The 19,473-nt window shown below is 45.1% G+C and overlaps 3 non-coding genes across 3 annotated transcripts; all 3 read right to left on the bottom strand.

The window, feature by feature from the left end:
• Positions 1–2,535: 2,535 nt before the first annotated feature.
• On the bottom strand, positions 2,536–2,607 carry TRNAA-UGC (transfer RNA alanine (anticodon UGC)). The gene has a single exon. It is a non-coding gene; the product is annotated as a tRNA-Ala (tRNA).
• Positions 2,608–7,208: 4,601 nt separating this feature from the next.
• On the bottom strand, positions 7,209–7,281 carry TRNAF-GAA (transfer RNA phenylalanine (anticodon GAA)). The gene has a single exon. It is a non-coding gene; the product is annotated as a tRNA-Phe (tRNA).
• A 6,075-nt stretch (positions 7,282–13,356) lies between these two features.
• Positions 13,357–13,428, bottom strand: TRNAA-AGC (transfer RNA alanine (anticodon AGC)). Its single transcript has one exon. It is a non-coding gene; the product is annotated as a tRNA-Ala (tRNA).
• Positions 13,429–19,473: the final 6,045 nt, after the last annotated feature.

The following is a 19,473-nucleotide window of genomic DNA, read 5'->3' as shown; positions in this document are numbered from 1 at the left end:
AGAAAGGCAGCCGCGGTGTCTGAACAGCTCGGTGGCCGGGTGTGGGCACTCCACGGGAGCGGTGGCATCTAGACCTCCTTTCGCATACGCGAGCCGGGGGAGTCCGGGTTGTCTCAGGGTGTCAGCCCGCTCTTGCCGCGGGCTCCTGCCTCGCCCAGCGGCGATTCTCGCGAGCGTGGAGAGCGGCTCAGCCGCGGCCACCGCGGGACACGAGGCCCTGTAAGAGTTACGCGGGGAGAAGGCAGCGGCTTAGGCCGAGGGCAGGAGGGGACGGAGGGAGGAGGGTAGAAGGAGCGGAGAAGCAGGACTTCTTGCAGGACTCGGAGGAGCGGCCTGTGGGCCAGCAAGTCTCTGCCCGCAGCACAAGCCTGACTTTACCTAAGGAGATGTTTTCATTACGATTCACTCATAGTTTTTAGCAATTTGAGCCTAGATGAGAGAACAAATTAGTAGGGCTGGAGAGGCAGCGCGGGGCAGAGGACAGTTGCTCTCTGCCGTAGCGGCTTGGAGAGACCCAGATAGCTTCATCGGTCCCCAGGCATTTTGTTAGAGGAAGTCTCCTGGGGCCCGTTTGAGTTCATCCATAGAAAACTCAAGGGGTCTTTGGTGTGACCTGCAAAGCGACCTGAACTATTGCTCTGGGTTGGACCTCTAATTCCACCCAACCCTCCACTTTAGTGTCCTAACACCCCACACACTCTTTGCTTAAACACCTACAGAAAACAAGCAGATAAGAAAAAATACATGACATGACTACATTATCTCCCTCCAAAAAATGTGTCCTGTAACAAAAAAGTGGCCCCAGGGCACGTGACCAGTCAGCAGCTAAGCAGGTTTCTGAAGCTGACAGCCCCCCTCCAGAGGGCCTGCTGTAGATACTGGAGAAGGGCATCTGGAAATAAGGACACCCCAGCCTGGTGGGAGGTGAGAGTTACGAACTGGAAACAAATTTCATTCCCTCCCAAAGACACTTTGATCCAACAGGAAATAAGTACCCAGATAGCAGCAGTTTTGAGACCACAAAGCTTTGGAATTTCTGAAAAGGTGCTGTTATAGGGGCACCTGGGTGGCTCAGTCGGTTAAGTGTCCGACTCTCGATTTTGGCTCAGGTCATGATCTCAGAGTCACGAGATCAAGCCCCTCATCAAGCTCCATGCTGGGCGTGCAGCATTCTTAAGATTCTCTCTCCCTCTCCCTTGGCATCCTTCTGCTCCTCCCCTGCTCATACTCTCTGTCTCTCTCTCTCTGAAAAAAGGTGCTGTTATGGACTGAACTGTGTCCCCCCGCCCCCAAATACATATGTCGATGCCCCAGCCCCCAGTGTGACTGTATTTGAAGACAGCGCCTTTCGGGAAGTAGTAAAGGTTAAATGAGGTCCTACGGGTGGGGCCCTCCTTCTAAGAAGAGGAAGAGACACCAGGAGTATGCACACAAAGGAAAGGCGATGTGGGGCTACAACAAACAGGGAGAAGGCAGCCGCCTGCAAGCCAGGTAGAAAGGTCTCACCAGAAACCAACCCTGCAGGCACCTTGATCTCGGACTCCCGGCCTCCAGAACTGTGAGGAGATAATTCTGTTGTTAAACCACCCAGGCTGTGGTATTCTGTGACGGCAGCCTGAACAGACTAAGGCAGGTGCCCCCGGTGGAGCAGAAATTCCTGGGAGTCCCCTGGTCATGCAAAGCTGATGTGATAGGATCGGCTGCAAAGGGACAGAGGGAAGTGGCTGTCCTTCACCCGCAAAGCCATCCAACACACCTGCGCTCTCGTCACCCTTTGCTTTGCACCTCTCTTCCTTCGTGACAGAAAAACCTTTCCTACCTCTTCACATGGGGGCCTTCCTTTGATGTTAACTGGGGTTTGCAGGCAGTGTTTTATTGAAAGATTTAAAACAATGGTGAAAATGGGACGAGCGAAGAAACGTAGGAAAAATATTATGGAGTACTAGTTGAGAATGCGTTGATCCGTGTTCACTTCTGTCGACAATCTTTTCTCCCACGCCCAGCATCCTGTGGCCCACTCCTCCGCAAGGACTCAGGGTTCTGCACCCGGTGTGGGGCTGAGCTGTTGGTGGCGCTCATGCAGGGGGTCCTGACACCACAGCCAGTGGGGTTGTGCTGCTCGCCTTTTGTCTCTGGCCCAGAAAACGAAAAGAACTAAAGAAAATATAGGTGGACAGTGCTGTTCCTTCTTCATCGCCTTGCTCTCTCTTTAATAATAGTACGCAATGGGAACCAAGGTGAGTCGCTCATTCATGTGCAAGACTTTGCTCGGGTTCAAGAGATGCTGTTATAGGACCCCGTTCTCCCCCTACCCCTTCCCTTTGTCTTCTGTCCCAGTTGCCTTAAGTGATATGGAAGTTCACAGCAAGAGATGAAGGGGAATTCAAGGCAATCTGTTAGGTTATGTTTTTTCTTTCCATATGTGCAGGAATGGAGCAAGAAAAAAAGTTATGAGTGCTAAATCAGTATTTTTTGAAAAATGGCTTTGAATGAGTGATGTTAGGTCAGAAAGGGGTAAAAAGGGAAATTAAAGCTTGGAGGTGCCGGGGATCGAACCCGGGGCCTCATACATGCAAAGCATGCGCTCTACCACTGAGCTACACCCCCCTCTGAAAGTGCTCTTTGCTAATGCTTATCTGGAGATAAGTTTGTTTTCTGAGGCCCTAGATCCCCTTGAGCATCATGGTAGCTCAGTGTTAAGGGACATCAGCAGCCCCTGGGCAGGAGACCTTCAGGAGCTAGAGAAAGGGACTGATTCTTCAGAGTGTAGAGCTTGAAGTGGAAGGCAAAAGATTGGAAACGTGTCAGATAATAACCCGAGAAATTCCCACTGTGGCCTTAAAACGTAGTTGCAGTTTCCTTCTCCCATTCTTGGCAAGGAATCAGTCAAGTCCCGGTTTTCAGCTCTTTTAATTTCCTGCAGCTATGTCTTAACCTGCAACACAAGACCATTGAAATTCAGCTTTTTCCTGCCTAGAAAGTGTCATAATATTTGTTGTTTGCTCCATCGGAATGTTAAGGACTGAATTTGATAGAGAAAAGCCATGACCCTAGAAGGAAACCCTAGAGCGATACATTCAGCGTTTCATTTAAAGGGTCGTTTCATTCTGAATCTAGGCACCCAGGCGATGTAGGAGACCCTGCCAATAGTCCAAAATCTCTTTTTCAAAAGGCGTTCATAAGGCATGACTGAAACATTCAGGGATGGAGAGAAGTGTTGAATTATATGAGTGAGACCAAAGATTTAAGGACTAGAGAAAAAGATCTGTCTATCTATCTATCTATCTATCTATCTATCTATCAGAGATATCGTGCCATTAGAAATGGCCAGCCAGAAAAAAATGCAGAAAAGAGGAGGTTATAAAAATTCTTTTGGAAACAGGGTGGTCTGGGGAGGTTGGAAGATGGAGAAGACGAGCTAGCCTTGCTTGTATTAAATTCAAGATCCACGTATGTGGTGCACGTATGTGAGGATGTCACATGACCAACTCAGGCAATTACCTGGGTTTCAGGCCTTGGATTTGTGAGTAATCAGTAGACCCAAATATGAGAGGGCAGATAAAGACTGAAAAGTGTGCTTGTTGGTGATAGTCATTAGAAAAAAAAGTTCACTCTGGGACATTTCTTGAACCCTGAGATTTATCATGGTTAAGACTGTGTTCTTTGAACTACATGAGAAGACTATGAGAAAACCCATTTCCTGGTACCACTTTCTAGTGGTTAACTCTTTCTCATTCTGGTTTCCCCATATATGACCAATATTATATATATATATTATATACATATATATTCGTAAATAATATTGAGTCATTTCTGAAATTGGACGAATATGATTTGTCTGGCAGATTTGTTCTTCTGTCATTTGGCTTATGGAATCTTTATTTTCTTTATTTTATTTTAATTCCACTATGGTTAATATACAGTGTTAAATTAGTTTCAGGTGTACAGTATAGTGTTCAACCCTTCCATGTATTACTCAGTGCTCATCATAAGTGTCCTCTCTTAATCCCCATCACCTACTTTACCCATCCCCCACCCACCTCCCCTCTGGAAACCATTGCTTTGTTCTCTATAGTTAAGACTCTATTTGGTTTGTCTTTTTTCCCCTATGTTCATTTGTTTTATTTCTTAAATTTCACATGTGGGTGAAATCATATGGTATTTGTCTTCCTCTGACTGACTTATTTCGCTTAGCATAATACCCTCAGATCCATCCATGGTGTTGCAAATGGCAAGATTTCATTCTTTTTGATGACTTTGATGTATATTCCATATACAATGGAATATATTGGTATATATATATACAACATCTTCTTTATCCATTCATCTGTCGTTGGACACTTGGGCTGCTTCCATAATTTGGCTATTGTAAATATGCTGCAATAAACGTAAGGGTGCATATATCCCTTCAAAGTAGTGTTTTCATATTCTTTGGGTAAATATCCAGTACTGTGATTACTGGATCATAGGGTAGTTCTATTTTTTATTTTTTGAGGAACCTCCATACTGTTTTCCAGAGTGGGTGCGCCAGTTTGCATTCCCACCAACAGTGCATGAGGATTCCTTTTTCTCCACATCCTCGCCAACGCCTGCCGTTTCTTGTGTTTTTGATTTTAGTCATTCTGACAGGTGTGAGGTGATATCTCATAGTGGTTTTGATTTGCATTTCCCTGATGATGAGTGATGTTGAGCATCTTTCCATGTGTCTGTTGACCATCTATATGTCTTTGGAGAAATGTCTGTTCATGTCTTCTGCCCATTTTTAATTGGATTATTTGGTTTCTCAGTGTTGAGTTATATAAATTCTTTATATATTTTGGATACTAACCCTTTATCAGATAGGTCATTTGGAATTTTTAGAATAAAACCAAACACATTAGGTGATAGGTTTTACAGAAAGAGGGACTAGAGAAGTATCAGACATAAAACTGATGGGTGTTTGTGTGAGTGTGTGTAAATAATGAAGACAATTATCTTGACTGTTTGATGTTGTAAAATATCAGGTTTATGATGCTTTACAATATTAGGAAAGTTTGCAGAAACACTGCTTGGTCTTAATGTTGTGTTGCACTTGGAGAAAACTGGGTATCTGTCTATTGGATTCTCAGGAATTCATAATAAGAAGGTATGCTTTCTTTTTCTGTTTGCCCCATGAACAAGATGGGAATTTAAAAAAAATTAAATGTCTGTAGCCATCTTCAGACTATGGATTCATTTAATACAGAATTATTCAGAGGCATTAAACATCTAAATTTAGAGACAGAATGCACTCATGCCACATATACTCAATTCAGAAAATCTGCAAATATATAAAGTATATGTTTAACCCATCACTGTCCAAAAGGGTAGCTGGTAGCCACACTGAGAATTAAACACTTGAAATACTGAGATGTGCTGTAAGTGTAAAATATACACCGAATCTCAAAGAGTTAATTCGATATTTAAAATGTAAAATATATCACTAATAATTTTAAGATTGATTGTTGAATGATGTTTTAGACATCTCAAATTATTTAAATATATTTTAAATGAATATAACTTGTTTATTTTTTAATATGATTACTGGAAAATGTAAAATTACAAAAGTGGCTCTCATTTATGGCTTTATTCTATTTCCATAGGACAGCTCTGGCTACAGAAGACATTATCTGTTTAGGTGCTCTTTTGGGAGAATCCTAGAGCCAGAGAATATGAAACATGGTCTTTCATACCATGAGAGGACTTGACAGAATGCATTCATATGAATGATCTCCTTTGATCTTTACAGACATTCCCTTTGTATGTAGACATCATGGACCTCATTTTTAAGATACTGAGTGGAAGACTCATTATGTTTGGGGATTACCCTAGACCTCCCCCCTCAATAGAAGGTAAAGGAAGCATTCATGTGCTAGGCGGTAAAACACGCAGTGATGCTGTTTGTCTGATCAAATATTTTTTAATGAGACAGATTGCCATCTTCTGAGTTGAGGAGGGGTATGTGGCTAATGGACAAAGTGTGTAATTCCAAGCTCCTGTGAAGTCAGTGTCCCTGCCCTGATGTTGATTCTCATTTTGTACCAGTTTGCCACTTGCAACTTGAGGCAGTTCTTACCATTGGAGTACTGCAGGTTATTTTCCTGACGGTGTCCAGAGTTGTCAGGGAAAAACATACTGTCGTGGCGCCCGGGTGGCTCAGTTGGTTAAGCATCTGACTCTTGGTTTTGGCTCAGGTCATGATCTCATGGGTCGTGGTATCATGCCCTGTGTTGGGCTCTGTGCTCAGCCAGAGTCTGCTTGAGGTTCTCTCTGTGTGTGTCTCCCTCTGCCCCTCCCCTCCTCAAAATAAATACATCTTAAAATTAAAAAAAAAAAAAAAAGATGTTGTGAAGCCAAGACAGTAATTTGAAAAGATAACAGTTCAAAAAGACATAAGAATGACCCATTCTTCCTAACAAATACTTTCAAGAAGTTGAAGGAAAATATGGGGTATTTGTCCCTGTGTCTTGATGACTTTACTGTCCATATGCTTTCATTTTTCTGTATTCTGGGTTCCCTTGTGAATGCTCAACAGAGTAATGCTTACTGCAATGCTTATTTTCATTCTTCCCTGAATACCAAAACAGTAATAACTTAAGATGTGCAAATTCTAGACAGGGGTGCAAGACTGAAGGAATGTCTTGTCAACAAGAAAACTCAGAATGTTCTTATAGCCATTTAAAAGCTCAATGATGCTCAAGAGTGTCTCTGATTCCAGCAGTTTAGTGATGGCGTAGACTCAAGATACAAACCCAGATTTTCTGATTGCAGAATTGTCCTTGCATACACCACACCCACATACATACACACACCACATACATCCTACTACATACACTGTAGGGGGCTCCTTTTCTAGTTTTCAGGTTTTCCCCTTACAGTTCTCCTGATTAAAAACCACACATGCACACACACACCATCAAAACAGAAATGAATCGTAAGTGGAACAGCACATAGCATATTGGAATGTCTTAGATTTTAAAACTTTAAATAAAATATTCACTATGTCAGTTAACATTTCATAGAAGACCTCAGTGAATAGACAACCGAGAGAGGGTGATAACAGTATGAATGTACACTCCATGATTGGATTTGCAAAAAGAAGTGAAAGTTGTAGGTATAGACACACTTTTTGGAACTAGGTCCCAACCCTTGCGTAAAGGGGTGAGAGCTATACCAAAGCAAAACCGAAGTGCCGAAACCCGGGATCGAACCAGGGACCTTTAGATCTTCAGTCTAACGCTCTCCCAACTGAGCTATTTCGGCTGGTGAAGAAGAGCTTTTTTAGTCCTTCTTTCAAATAGTGAAGTTTTCATTTGCAGGGCCAGGGTACTCTTCAATGTCCGTTCCTATTTTATTGAGTGCCACCCATTCACTCACCCCAGAAACAGGGCTGCGCAGAAATCCATGTGTGGAAGTGAGATCTTTGGAGACGCAGGTAGGTTAGCAGAGGAGGAGGGGCGAAAGGGGGAGAAACAGGTACAAACAGGAAGGTGCTTTCTGCGCGGGCGCCTTCGGCTGTTGCACGACTCACCGCTCAGAAAATGGAAAGAATTCAAGGTGAAACGATGGAGCGTCTTCTTCCGGTGGTTTCTCCGTCTTGCGTTTAGCGACCGCGCCGCAGGGAACCGAGGATTCCTGGGCACCGGGACGCGGTGACGGGCTTCTTGCTTAGGCTGAAGAAGCCCGGGACGAGCCGTCCGCCTCCCCCGCCCCTGCCCTCCCCTGGTCTTCCCCGCGCGGGCACTGCCCGCCGTCCGGGCGCAGGCCCAGGGCGCACACGACCCGCCGGCTGCTGCGGCCCCTCCCGCGACAGCGCGCCAACCGGGTCTGTAAACGGAGAAGAGGGCAGGATCGCCCGAGACGGACGGGGAGGTGCGTACGCTTGGTTTTGAACCCTCCCGAGGAAAGGACGCACCACCACCAGCCACACCTCTCACAACAGAAAGGCCCTCAGCCGCCTAGAAACATGAGCCCTATTTCCTGAGGGGTCTTCAAAGACACGGAGGTTGGCTGGCTGCAAGATCCACGGTCTCAAATCCCACTATTTCTTAAACCTCCAAACTGTATCCTCTGAAACGCTGCACGAGGAGAAATGCAGGAGGATGGCGGGTCAGATAACAGTTTCTGCTGCAGAGACTTGTGCCCAATCAGCCCCAGCAAACTGCTTGGGGTCTGTTTTCTGCAAAGGCACCGGGAAGGGGCGCCTGGGGGGCTCAGTCGGTGAAGCGTCTGCCTTCAGCTCAGATCATGATCCCGGGGTCCTGGGGTTGAGCTCCAGGTGGGGCTCTCTGCTCAGTGGGGAATCTGCTCTTCCCCCATGCTCATGCTCTCTCTCTCTCTTACTCTATTTAAGGTAAGTAAATAAAATCTCATATATATATATATATATATATTTTAAAGCACCAGGAAGATCTCTGGATGGAACTTTCTCCTGTGTCTTCAACATCTTTCCCCTTCTTTTATTTTTCCTCTTCTTAGAAAGTTTTTCAAGCCCGCTCCTCCTTAAGAAAGGAAGATGAAAATAAATAAATAAGTAAATAAATAAATAAATAAATCTTTTAAAAGGGGGGGGCACCTGGGTGGCTCAGTCGGTTAAACGTCTGCCTTCGGCTCCCTGGGACCGAGCCCCACATTGGGCTCCCTGCTCAGCAGGGAGTCTGCTTCCCCCCCCCCCTTCTCTCCACTGTGCTCTCTCTTGCTATCTCTGTTTCTCTCTCAAATAAATAAATCTTTAAAAAAAGAAAGGAAGATGAGCCACAGTCTGAGAAGATATTTCAATACTTTAAATTACAGAAGACTCTTATTTGGGATATGTGAAGAACTTCTACAAAACTCCAAGAAAGGATTAAAATCTCAAAAAGAAAGAGCAAATTAATATGAACTTCACAAAAGGGGATGCCCAAAATATCCAATAAGCAGTTTAAAAGGTGCTCAACATCTTTTGCTAACAGGCAAATTCAAATTTAAAATCAATGAAATAATACTTGTCTTCACCAGCATCACCAGCAACTTAGAAGAACTGACAATATCAAGTCCTCCTGAGGATGTGGAGCTACTGGAACTCTCAGGCATTGCTGATGAGACTGCAAACTAGCACCCACGCTGGCAAACTATTTGGAAACATTTTTTTAAAGATTTTATATTTGAGTAATCTCTGCACCCAACGTTGGGGCTCAAACTCACAACCACAAGATCTAGAGTTGGAGGGTCCATCAACTGAGCCAGCCAGGCACCCCTAGAAATAGTGACTAAAACTAAATATACATATAACTCTGACCCTGAGACTCCACAACTGCATTTATGACTAAGAGAAATGCATGAGTATTTCCTTTGTGAAGGGCAGTAGAACGTGCCACCCCAAAATATGCCACTTTGGCGTATTATTTTAAATTAAATGTAAATGTATTTGAGAAATAGCCAGTGCAAGAAGGACACTCTGATTCTCTTTGGTGTCCCTGAAAGCAGGAGATAAGTCTCATGTGAAAGGCACCCTCCCTGTACCAAGAGGGTGGAAGGCATCCTTAGTACCAGAGACAGGGAATTTAGGGTAGAGAAAGCTATATAAATAAACCTTGTTGCTTCTTCACCATTTACTACCCCAAGTCCAAGCCCCTTTGTCATGTAAATTCTTTACAAATGTATGATTCCATTGTCTAAAAGCTATAGAAGCTTCCTGCTTTGATTATTTCTTTGAGTTTCATATTTTTGTGGGGCCTTAATATATATAAAATTTGTTTTTCTCCTGTTAATTGATCTTATATGAATTTATTTTTTATAGTGCTTTTGCAGTTGCCCGTGAATGCTAAAATTATATTTTTTTTCTGTTAGTGCATTACTAACATCTGCCACACCTATTTCAAACCACAGATCATTAGCATGAACCCAATTATTTGAGAAACTCAGAGAACTTGAATTAAGAATAAGAATTAAGAGTACAGATGTAGAATTTAGAAACATTCCCAATTATTTTATAACATTAATTTCATTATTAGACCAGCCAAAGAACCTAGAAGGGAAGAAGGGAAGAAATTCCCCTCTGCACTTGAAAGACATGTACAGGAATGCTTGGGGTAGAGTTAGACGCATCAGCCAAAAACTCGGAGCACTCCAAATGGACTTCAAACATAAAATGAATTAATAAAATGTGATGTAGAGTTTTCATACAATGGGATGCTTACAGAGCAGTGAAAACAAGCTACTGCTACTAGCAACAATATGGGCGAATTTAATTTTTTAAAAAATTGAAAGAATCCTCAAATGAATACATGTTGTATGATTCTATTTATTTTATTTCAAAACACAAGAAAAACTACTCTATGATGGTAGAGGTCAGAAAGTGATACAGCTTGTGATGAGGACCCAGGAAGCTCCTGGGAGCTGAAAAATCTTGGATCTTATCTGGGGTGTTGGTTACATGGTGCATGTATATGTCATAACCATAGAGCTCATTAATTAAGCTTGTGCATCTTACTTTACCAGAAAAGAAGAGCGGGGAAAGAAGGATGTCCTTGAAAACCTCCCCGTCTCCAGGACATACTGTCTCATTACTGCTTTTCAAACTGTGGTCTCCACACTGGTGCCTAAGAACTGGTTTTATCCATCTGTGAGCCTTTGAAACTCTTTCAACAATTCGACCTTATTTGGTTAAATAAGGTAGAAACACTTTCAGGGGTTTTCAGAATTTCAGGAACAATTTTCTCTGGACCCTGGAAATGGCAACTGCGAGGGACCCACCTCCTGGGTGAGTTTTAATGAAACCCTGACTTTGTCTGGACAGGTTCTCAAATCCCGGTCTCCAGTGGAGACTTTTTTGCGTTTAGCCCAAATTTGGTAAGGGGGTAAATTTGGATGTGAGGTTTTGGATGATTTTCTCCAAAACTGTTTTGATTCTTTTCCAGATTCTTCCTCCCCAGCACAGGAAACAACATTCGTCTACTGAGGGTCTGCCCCCAGCCGCGCACCACGCCCCAACCAGGCCGAGCCTCTGCCTGTGCGGGGAAGAGCTGAACTGGGACGAAGGAAATTAGAAAGTGATGTGGAAAATGTCAGTGCAGAGATTAAAGTGGGCGATAAGGATCCTGGGGGTGCACTGGGCTGCAGTGGAGTCTTCGGGTGCACACAGTGGTGCGGGGAGAGGGTGTGGTGTAGGGAGGGAGGAAGGGGAGGAGCGCAAGGAAAACATCCTCGGAAGGAATAGAATCTGCGGGCAGGTGAGGCTGGCGAAGCTGCGCTCACATCTCTCCGCGTATTCCTGCAGGTGTGAGGCCAGAGAAGCTCTCCTTTTCTCCCCAGGGAGGCGGGCTGGTCCCACCAGAGGATCTGGCCCATTTTGCCCGGGACTGTGGTGGCTTCGGAGCCTCACGATTCTGGACAGGCTGCGCGCTCTGGGGACGCGTGAAGCTCGTTTGAAGCTCCCGAGCTGCGGAGACTGCGCGCTTTCTGCGCGTGGACGTGGTGGGAGCAGGTCGGGCGCAGAGCGGGACTGGGGGGATGGAGCACAAGCGAGATGCTGCAAGCGCTGGATTTGATAAGGTTTTACCTGAAGTGCAAAAGAGGAGAAAGTTCTCATTTGCTCCGCTCATTTCTAATTCCTAGAAAGAAGCTCGTTGAAACCCACCTTTCTCCGGAAGAGACTGTTCCCGGCATTTGCGAGGCGCTCCTTTCCTTCTCCCATCCTGCTCCTGCCTCAGCAGAAGCCCAGCTCGCCCAACAGTCGGTGACGCCCGGGGCAGCCCCCCTCCTCGGGCCCAGCAGGGTTGTGCAGACGCAATACGGCGGAGTCAGGAGGATGGTTTGTGAGCTCCGGGTGCACAGGGAGGGAAGGGGGGACGCGTTATGGAAGATACCCAGGTTTCTTGGCTTCTTTAGATGGAGAGGAGGCTGCTTTTCTGCTGTCTGGGTGTTTAGTACCTTGATTGCTTCTTTCCTTTGGTGACTGAAAATAAGATTAGATTTGTAAAAGCAAGATGGTGTTGAGATGCTTGCATTGTGCCTTGTGGATTTCTGTTGAGGCACTGTGATATCAGAATCCGAAACTCTGCCAAGAACTCTGATCTGGAGATAGGTGGCTCTGAAGTTTGGAAGGAAGGTGTTCCTGGAAAATCAGTGGATTGAGGTTGAAAAGATCTACGGTGTTGGGGAGGGCAAGAGCTCCTACTTGATGGGGAGACAGAGAGATGAGTCATCCCCTGGACTGATCTTGGACATGGGCGTTCAGAATACTTGCCACTTCAGACCAGACGCACCCGTAGAACACCCAGAAAAGTATGTTTCTCTCGACCTGATTTCAGCCGAGGTGACTGCTATCTTTATCATATTTTGCCGTGTAACGGCTTTTCTGTGAGTAAGCTCCAGAGCTGAGGGTCCCTGGTGGAAAAGGTGCATTAAGTCATCCACCACCGGCAGTGAAATCTAGTGAAGTATTTCAGTGCAAGCTACTAAGCCCTCTGCAAGCTGGGTTAGAAAGAGATAGAATAATAATAAGAATAAACCATAAGAGAGTGGAAGTGTTTAACCTTCTGATCCAGGATCAGATGACTTGTCCATCAGGCCACACAGACCCACATTTCCAGATGCTTTCAGATTCCACACAACTGGAAATGGTGCGGTTGGGAGAACTGCTTGCTACTGTTGGAGGTGGTTAGTGAGGCTCTAATGGGATGCCCAGAGGCCAGCAAGGAGGAGGCCGTGGCCGGCTGTGGGGAAGGTCAGAGGCCTGTCCTGGCAGCGTCCACGAGAGGCCGGATCCCACCAGACAGGCCCACGGTGGCGGCACCACGACAGGAAAGCCCTGGTCAAATAAGGAAGAAAACCACCACAACCCCAACTAATGAATATTCCACCCCCTCGTGAACACCTGTCCGTAAAAGATAGAAGCCCAACCCCAGGGCGCACAGCCCTGTCTCCCTTGAGCTGCCGGCTCTCACATCTTGAGATGGTACTTTCACTTTTATAAACCTTCCTGCTGGTGTTGCTCATCCACCGTGTTGTGTCCACCCTTGAATTCTTCACCATGAGGCCAAGAACCTTCGGCGACATCTTCTCAGTGGGTGGGGTCAGGGTCTCCGGGCCTGAGGTCTCCCGCTCCCCTAACAACGCTGCTGGATTCTGCAGCCTACCGGTGGTGGCCGGCGGAGGCCCACGTGCTCGAGACGCCGACAGTGCTCATACAGATTGGGTGAATAGCAGGATTAACACAGAACTCAGCAAAGGAGCAAAACTACCTCCTGTGTCCCAGGAAGGTGAAGAAAGAACAGCGGCAGCCAGGACAGCTCAAGTTTGACAAGCTGTTTGGGGCAGCAGATGTTAGAAGAGCAGGTGGAGAAGGGAAGCCAAAACTGGAGGTGCTGGGGATTGAACCCAGGGCCTCATGCATGCTAAGCATGCGCTCTACCACTGAGCTACACCCCCTTGCTCTCACTTGGGCTTTGAAGACCTTTGACGACCCTCTTGTGATTACAGCTGTCTGAGTCTCAGGACTAAGCAAAGCAGAACCACTTTATGTTCCGTTCCGTTATTTCTAAAGTCCCGACAGTATGTCCTTTCTGAGGCACGGCTACTCGGGAAGAAAGGAACCTCAGTGGCAGAAAAAGGCACCGGTCGGCTTCCCGTCCAATAGGACCGCCTGGACCACACTTCCATCCCACCGCCTGTGTGCATCCCCGGAGAACAGCCTCTTGCAATTTTTCTGAGCATCACTTTTAGTATTCTTTTAACTCTTGGATACATCAATGTTTTACATAGTAAAAAAAGTTAAATTGACCCAAGTGTGTGTACAGATACTCTAAAACTGAATATAAACAGAAACAAATCAAACATAACTACATTGAAAAGGAAAAGAACAGATCCAAGTAAATGTTTTACACAGTGCTTTGTTTTAATTGTAAAGACGGGAAAAAAGGCAAACATCTTAACCTCTACGAGGCAGGGTTTTGGGGTTGGTTTTTTTTTTTTTTTTTTGGTGTTTAAGGGTATAGCATTTCTGATATTTTGTGTGAATTTGTTTTCATTTGTGTGTATTTTTGTGTGATTGGAAAAACAAACGCATATTTGGTATTGGAAACTGAGGCCCTCTCTGTTAGAGAAGGAACTAAGTAAGGGTGGCCTGTTGGCTCTGGATGGGAATTAGAGGCATCAGTGTGAAATTATACGTATATAAAACTGCCATTTCCCCCCAGACTTGTCTGCTAACAAGGCCTAGAAGAAATTATACCTCTGTAACAAACAGCAATGCTAGCCCAATATCTTGATTTTTAAATACCATCCCCCCCTAAAAGGAACCAGAGATACTTTTAGAAATCACTGACTCTAGGGCTGGACCAGGGAAAGTACAAATGAACCTAAGGTATCTTTCTGTGCTAGAATGTCGGTGCTTAAAGATGATGGGGACAACTCAGAAGGACCCAGAAGTCAACTTGAAGGACCTCTCACTGGTCAAATTGGACATGCTTTGAGCATGAATAATGACAAGTGATTATAATCCTTGGATACTTAAATAAATAGATATGGAAGACGGGAAATTTTTCCTTATGGTGGTGTGTGAAGTAATAATAGAAGTAATAATAAGTTAGGAAATCACCCCTTGGCTGCCATCAGAACAATGATAGATTCAGGCAAAATTCATAAATCAATGCTAAAAACATAGGTAAAAATTTGATGAGGATCAGGATTTTATATAGTCTCAGAATATTTCCTTATATGTTACTTATTAATTACAAGGGGAAATGATAATTTTAGGGGGAAAAAACCTGCTGAACACAACCTTAACCAAGTGATCAAGCAAATATCACTAATAATGGGAAAAACTGACATCACATGCCTCCTGGCGTGATGGAGGGAAACACCATTTCTGTGATATTCCTCCCAAATATTCACAACCTGAGTCTACTCTAATCACAACATAAATTGAAGAACATTCTACAAAATCACTGGCATGTGCTGTTCAGAAACATGTCGATCTCATGAAAAACAAGAAGCTTGAGAAACCATTCCAAATTTAAAAAGACTAAAGAGTAACTAAATTCATATGTGATGCTAGAATGGGCCCTAGTTTGAGACAGAAATTTCTATAAAGGATTTTGTTAGTAAAATTAGCTAAAGTTAATATAGACTGTATATTAGATAATATTATTTTACCAGTGTTAAATTTTCTGAATTTGAAATTTGTGCCATGGTAAGGAAACGTCCTTGCTCTTAAGAAATATATGCTGACATGAATAATAAAAAGATTATGATGGAAGTTTACAGTAAAAAGATGGTGGATAAAAAGACATAATGTCCAAAAATGGGTTTCAAATAGTTTAGAAAAATAATTATGTCTCTAGGTAGGTAGGTAGGTAGGCAGGCAGGTAGGTAGAGATGCCTGGTTGGCTCAGTCAGTTAAGTGTCTGCCTTTGGCTCAGGTCATGATCCCAGGGTCCTGGGATTGAGTCCCGTATCAGGCTCCCTGCTCAGTGGGGAGTATGCTTCTCCCTCTGCTTGTGCTTTTCCTCTCTCTCTCTGACAAATAAATAAATAAAATCTTTAAGAAAAAAAAAGGTATCTGTCTAGATAGGTGATAGATTTGTTGGTTATTGAGGGCGAGGCGCATAGTGCTCTGAAATGATCCCAACCTTTGGACAGGTGGTTCCCATCCTATTTAAAATATTGCTAAGCAGAGACAAGGATGCAAATTTGCCCATTTATAATATTAGAATTTAGCAGGTCTTCTGCCCTATTTCCCTTTCACACTCCTTTCACGCTAGGGACATCTGAAAGAGATTGAATTTCTTTCTCCGAGCTGGGAAGCAAAGAGGGGCTGCCATGGTTGGGAAAGAAGACGGAGCGCTCTTCCCTCTCTACCATCGGCCACGATGATGGGCACAGATAGTTTTGGATTGAAACCGTAACAGCCCTTGAGTGAGGCCTTCCGTGGACTAGAAATTTTGGGGAGTGCCTGGAAAATGCAGAGCGGGAGTACGGACAAGAAGTGGTAGAGGAAATGACCGTTCTTTCACTACAGCGGAAATGTCTTAGACATCTGTGAACTATTTGTCTTCTTGTTTTGGCAGCTAATAATTCCCATTTTGACACATACCAAAAGTTTCTTTTTTTTCTTTTTTGCCATTTCTTCATAGGAGTGTGTTTGATGTTGACTGATATTTCTGGTATACTTTTAAAAGAAGGAATGATAAAAGAAGGGAGTGATGAAAGGAAAAGAAATTGTAGAGGATGAAATAGCCGTTCGCACATGCAGGCTAGCTGGGTGATTTAAAGCAGTTTGTTTGTTGGTTGGTTGGTTGGTTGGTTGGTTGGTTGGTTTTAATGTTCAGCAGACTCTGGCCTCTCAACAGCCGTCACTTTGCGGTAGCATCCCCCCACCGAGTCACCTAGTGTCCTCTGCTTGTTGTTGGACCAAAGTTTTGGTGATGGAGAGAGGAGATGAGTAGAAAAGTCAAACGGAAGACTTTTGATTCCTCCTCCTAAAAACTTCACAGAAAAGAAAGGAAACTAAGGTACTTTTCCTCAGACCTCTTCTTTTCTTCTTCCCTTTTCTGTTTTTCCTTCTCTCAATAGTAGTGGAAAACAGAGGCCAGCAGGACGGGTTTGGGGGTATGGTGGCCCACTTGTTTTGAGTCTAGGGCTTCCCAGGCTGAATAACGGCCCCAAAGGTAGCAGGCCTCAGTCCCTGGCCCCTGTGTTCCCTTACAGGGACCAAGTGTCTTTGCAGCTGTGATTACATTGGGGGTCTCCAGGTGGGGATCTTGCCTTGGGTTGTGCGGTGGGCCCCCTGTAAGCACAGGTGTCCTTCAAGAGAGAGGCAGAGGGAGGTCTCCCAGGTGCAGGGGAGGGGGCAGAGCGACCCTGGAGGCCGGGGTGTGGGGCATGCAGCCGCCAGGCAAGCCTGGGGGTCCGCACGTTACACCTGCCCCAGGAAACCAATAGACCGCGTGAACGTCTGTCTGCCGGCCGGCTTGAGTGGCTTCGAGGCTTGAGGAGTCTAAACAGGGTGGCGTCAAAATGCACATCTTGGGTGAAGTGTTTGAATTTCCGGGGCGCAGGCAGTGAATGAGAAAGGGAAGTAAGACAGTAGAGTGGCGCAGCCGGCACCATTTGGAGGATGAGGAGCCAGCCGGATGGAACCCGGGGCCTCTGCCGCTGAGCCGCACCCCCCACCTCCCGGTCGGCCTCACTGCCCTCCGGGCCCCCCCCCCCCCCCCGGGCTTGCCCTCGTCTTTGCAGCAGGCGGGAAGAAGGCGCAGCGCGTGTGACTCCCGGAGGACAGAGGGCCCCGGGGGGTACTGATCCTTTAGCAAACCAAGCTTGAAAGGGACACAAAATAGAAAACATTCGTTGGAAAAGTGACCAGCTTTTCCCTGGATAAAACACTTCTTGCTCTTTGTTGTTCGCTCCACGGCGATGTTAAGGGCAAGATTCTGATGGGAAAACCCCAGGTGAGAATTCAAGCCACAGGCAGTTCGTTCAGCGATTCGTTACCAGAGCTCTCCGTGTTTATTACAGCCTGAAGGCAGCTGAGAACGCTGGCGGGGTCGTCCAGGATAATAATGTTCAAGGCCAGAACCAAACAGCGGATTCAGGGATGGAAAGAAGTGTGGAATTTCGAAAGTAAGTTAAGTAGGTAGCTAGACACGGGATGGAGAGGCCTACCCGGTTTCCAGAGCCAGAAAGAGGGGGAGACTCGTGAAAGAGACCCTGTGGTTCTCTCAAGCAGAAGAGAGGTTTGTTCTCAATGCTGTTCTGTGGAGGATGGAGGGGAGATGGAGAGGAAGAGAGTGTGGTTTGGGGCATGTCACATTTAACATGTCCATCTACAGGGTCCCCCTGGGGAAGCAACATAGTGAACTCTACCCATACCCAGACCTGAGTACTTGGGGGTGGGTGTGACCACGAGCCGCAGGTTTACGTAATAGAGAGGGAAAACTGACAGTGTCCTGGAAGATCTAGAGTCAGGAACCCATTTTTTGATGGTTGCAAAAACAAAAACAAAAAAACCCAGTTCTTTCCAGACTGATCTTGGACCCTAGGATTCACGCTGGTTGGCACCATGGCCTGGAAACTTCCATGGAAGACCCCCAAAGACTCATTTCCTGGTACCAGCCTCCTAGTAGGTGTTCTTTCTTCTTCATTCATCTTATGTCTTTGCTATATTAGTAAGTACATCACTGAGTCTCTTAAAATTCAAAGGACCTCGTTGACTTGGCAGAATTTCTCTCTTGGTCGGCTCATGGGGCTGGTAGAATAGATAGGAAACAGACGTGGCAGGTCTCACTGGAATTGAGTGCTAGAGAAGTGGTGTCCACAGAACTCTCCAAGCTCTTGTATGTGGTTGTGTGTGTGTGTGTGTAAGTGTTGGGAGGATGAGTGGAATATTATCTAGGCTCATGGTGTGAAAACACAGTTGTGAAAGTTGCCAGCGTCATCAAGTAATTATCCCCTAAGTTGCTCCTGGAGAAACCTAGATACCAGTTAGATTACTAGAAGTTCCTCACAAAAAGGTTTGGGTTTTTTTTTTTTCTATTTACCCAAAGGTACACTGAATGCCATAATTGTTTATTAATTTTCTCTGACAACATTCAGACTCTCTGCCTACAGCATGACTGAAATATCTGTTCACAGGGAAATAGTAGGATGAGTTTCAAATATGATTCTTCTTATGAAATAACCATTTATCTCCTAAGGTAGAATTCATTCATACTCAGGAAACCTGAAGACATATGCAGTACATTTCTAATGCATCCAGGATCAGGGGGAAAAAATTGTAACTGGTTGGGTGCCATTTTGAAGAAGTTGACAGACCAAAAGGAGTGGATTTTTCATGTAAGGAGCTTTTATATTGTGCTCCAGAATTTTAATCCACACTTAGGACTTTTTTCCTTGGTGTTTACAATACCTTGTTAACATGGACAGGGAAGATTAGTTATATTGCTTTAGGTCTCCCACCTTGATTGAATGTGAAGGAACTGTTTCTACACTAGGCAGTAAAGGTTTAAATAGTCTTTTTTTTTCCAATTAAATGTGTCTTTGAAAAAAACAAAGCACTGCCTTTTGAGTTAGAGTGACTGCATGGCCTGAGGAATCATGTCTGCTCCCACCTTACTGTGCAGCCCGTGGTCCTGCCCACTGTGTCTTCGCACATGTTCCCAGGGGGTCCCACGCATGGCCACATCTCCTTTCCTCTAAGAGTTTCTTTTTTTTTTTTAAAGATTTTTTTAAAATTAATTTATTTGACAGAGAGATAGAGAGCACAAGTAGGCAGAACGGCAGGCAAAGGGAGAGGGAGAAGCAGGCTCTCTGCTGAGCAGGGAGCCCAATGCGGGGCTCAATCCCAGGACCCTGGGATCATGATCTGAGCCGAAGGCAGCCGCCCAACTGACTGAGCCACCCAGGTGCCCCTCCTCTAAGAGTTTCTTAATCTTTAATTTCTCCCTGAGAAAGCTAAGCAAAAGATAAGCTTGT

Source organism: Leptonychotes weddellii, chromosome 8, assembly GCF_054177405.1.
Source record: "Leptonychotes weddellii isolate Sample4059 chromosome 8, ASM5417740v2, whole genome shotgun sequence".
NCBI classification, from domain to species: Eukaryota; Metazoa; Chordata; class Mammalia; order Carnivora; family Phocidae; genus Leptonychotes; species Leptonychotes weddellii.
The sequence above is the reverse complement of the archived record's forward strand: the minus strand, read 5'-3'. Positions and strand labels throughout refer to the sequence as shown.